We start from the raw sequence: 3,362 nt of genomic DNA, 5'->3' as shown, positions 1-3,362 counted from the left end.
GTAGTAGAGGTGTAAACTTTATTTTAAAAACCCATTATGACAATAATTAATATCAAATGACATGCCATCATTAACTACAATGGTGATACCAAACAAAAGGTCAACAAATGATTAAAACAGAAAAGAACCTGTGAAGCTGCATTATTTTCAAATAGCTCCATGTTCAAGTCGATAGTGTTATGCCATAGCAAAAGGTGCACAACACTCCTCACACTCACACTACCAAAAATAATTGTAAGGCTAAGTGAGGGAAACAGGGAACCCTCACCATTTATATAGATGAATGCAACACCTTGTGAGAGGACTCTAGTTGGGCGCCTTCCTCCAATCATCCTCGGTTTGTAGCACCCACATGGGATGCCAGTCGGCACATCAAAGGGACGGGAACCCTGTTTGGTATCAAGACACATATGCCACCTAAAAAGACCAAGCAAGGGTGACAATGAATATTATTAGCACAATAGAGGGAAAGAGAGCTCGGGTCAAGCTCGTCAACAAATCAAAAGAGAGAGGAGACGTCTTGAAGTTTAGTCCAAAAGTGAAGGGGGCAAGAGAAAGTGCATAATCCTAGCATATCTCAAAAAAATTAGGGTAAGGAACTCCCATTGGGGAGAGTTAAAAACATTAATAATTATTCAAGAACCCACTTAACTCATCCAAGGTGGAGGGTCCCATATGGTTGAATCACCCACTATACAATATAACAATCAGCTCCATCATATCATGGCAAAGAGAAGAGGAAGGCCCATATTTGCATATTGAGGATAATATATCGAAAAGAATTATGGTAATTACCCACAAGACAATAAAGCTATCACCTCCATTATGCCCAGCATCAACCAAATTTACCCATTGAGAGAAGTATCATGTCCAAACTCATGGAATCACCCATACGACAATGTAAACCTCGAGGGTAATTATTCATGGTAGGGAGAAGAGGAAAAGAAAAAGTTCACCCATAGCAAAGAAAAGAGGAAAAATACAAATACATCAATTGAGGAAGGTGTCACGTAAAGAATCAAGGTAATCATCCACAAGATAATATAACCATCAACAACATTATGCATATCATAAGCTTGATTCATCCATTAAGGGAAATAGAATGTAATTATGATAATCATCCACAAGAAAATATAACCACCCATTCCATCATGCCCAGTATAAGCTAATCACTATAAAAAACTGAGAGTTAGCACGTTGTAGCAACTTCTTAGTAGCAACAGTCAAATGCCACAAGCTTCATGCATTGACACCTATTAGATTGTAGTGGGATGAAGCGATCACAAAAAAGTGAAGTGCATGTGTGTGTGTGTGTGTGTGTGTGTGTGTGTGTGTGTGTGTGTGTGTGTGTGTGTGTGTGTGTGTGTGTGTGTGTGTGTGTGTGTGTGTGTGTGTGTGTGAGAGAGAGAGAGAGAGACAGAGAGAGAGAGAGAGGTAAAGACTCGTGTTCATCACCCATAAAATAGCCACAAGCTCCATCATTGACAAAGTGAGTGTGTGTAGCTGTTTTAACTTATATAATAAGACATAATTGAACTTTTACATTCAAAAGATAGCTGGCTTCAAAGGAAAGGCAAAAATTAGTACAAAAACAACTCAGTCTTAGAATTATCTTTGTACATGGCATATGAGAATGAAGCCTCATTCTAGTATACAATGATAATGATCCAATAAAGAATTACTTCCCAAGTGGTAAGAGCAGGTATACTATCTGATAGACAATAGCTTTAAGCCAAAAAAAATCCAAGAAAGGATAGAGTCATCACGTGCATTCATCCAGACAAGACAACGGATTCGTTAGCCTTGGATGTGTATTACAGGTGTCAATGGACCATATCAATTATTATCCATGTCCAACTTACAACCCTTTTTAACTTAAAACCACTCTCAAAAAATGTTCATGTCTTTTAGTTCATTTTAGAAAAAATATTATATTTATCTCATTAAATGTCAGTAATTGTATGGTTTCTTTATAGCCCAATGTTTTAAAAGACCTTTAAATAGATATTTAATATATATATATCATTTTGATCAAAAGGCCATTACCCCTCTTGATCCAAGTGTCCTATTTTAACCCATGGGTTAGTTTTTTTAAAAAAATTGTTATGCCAATTTGTTAGGCCCATATTCCCAAGTGTCATAAAGCATAAAGTAACCTAGTTATCAGCTTGAGATATGTACCAATACTAGAACATCTCTGCCAATTTTTCGTGCTCCAATTTAACTAATTATCATGAAGCCATAAAGTGTTTCTCAATACCAACTCTAGATACCTTCCAAAAAACCTCTCGGCTTTTGTCAAGCCCAATCAACAATCTCATGTTCATTTATGATTGTCAACCTACTAGAGTTTGTATGAAACCCACTAAAAGATCCCAAGTTAAGAAGATTAGTAATAAGGGGAAAAACCCCATATATGTTACTAGTACTATAACCTTAATGCAATATATCTTACTACATGGGAACCTTTGTAAGTGTAGCCCCAAGTTAAGAAGATTAGTAAGGAGAAACAACCCATATATGTTACCACCAGTACTATCAACATCACGCGATATAACTTACTACGCGGGATCCTTTGTAAGTGTAGCAATCCCAAACATGTCATGAGGGAGGAAAAACCCCTTTACACTATGTAGTAGTATGCAAATATTTCCATGTGTCTAATACAGTCTCAACAGGCCCGACTCTAGGCCAGAAAAACGACAGTATCAAGTATAAGGTCCCCCATTTTTGGATGTCTGAGTATTGCCACATCAAAACACGACTATACTCATTGTGCATTGGTTACCATACCATCTACAATGAGTTATAGGCGTTGTTCAAGCCAAAAAATAAAACCCAACCTTTTGCTCAAAACAAACAAAGCCCTTCACACTACGCAGTAGTATGCATAAATTTCCATGTATTCGATAAAGTGAAGAATATTCCCGACACTAGGCCACACAAACGACAGTATCGCATACAAGATCCCCCATTTTCCTGTCCAAAATATGCCACATCAAGCACCAAAAAATTCCTTTACCAAAACCAAATGGTACTCAGTATGATCATCAATGTATTTCAAGCCATCTTTAGTTGCCTAGTTATGTAGTTGCAAAAAAATTCAAGGAAAAAAAAACCAGGTATCATTAGTTGGTAACTGCTCGTTTAAGCAGAAAAAACCATTAACATATCCCATCAAGGAATCAAGGTGAGTACCAACCTGAGATGGTAGCTCAACAGCCTCCATAGCTGCTTAGTATCAAAAAAGCCCTCACACCTCTCCTTGAAAAACACATATAGAGGAAAATAAACCCATAGACTAAGTGAGGGGCTCTAGCCCCTCACCTTAAAAAACGCCTCCAGGCAAGTTCAAGGTGAAG

This window comes from Adiantum capillus-veneris, unplaced genomic scaffold (genome assembly GCF_014529385.1).
Source record: "Adiantum capillus-veneris isolate H3 unplaced genomic scaffold, ASM1452938v2 Hic_scaffold_561, whole genome shotgun sequence".
In the NCBI taxonomy this organism is placed as follows: domain Eukaryota; kingdom Viridiplantae; phylum Streptophyta; class Polypodiopsida; order Polypodiales; family Pteridaceae; genus Adiantum; species Adiantum capillus-veneris.
The sequence above is the reverse complement of the archived record's forward strand: the minus strand, read 5'-3'. Positions refer to the sequence as shown.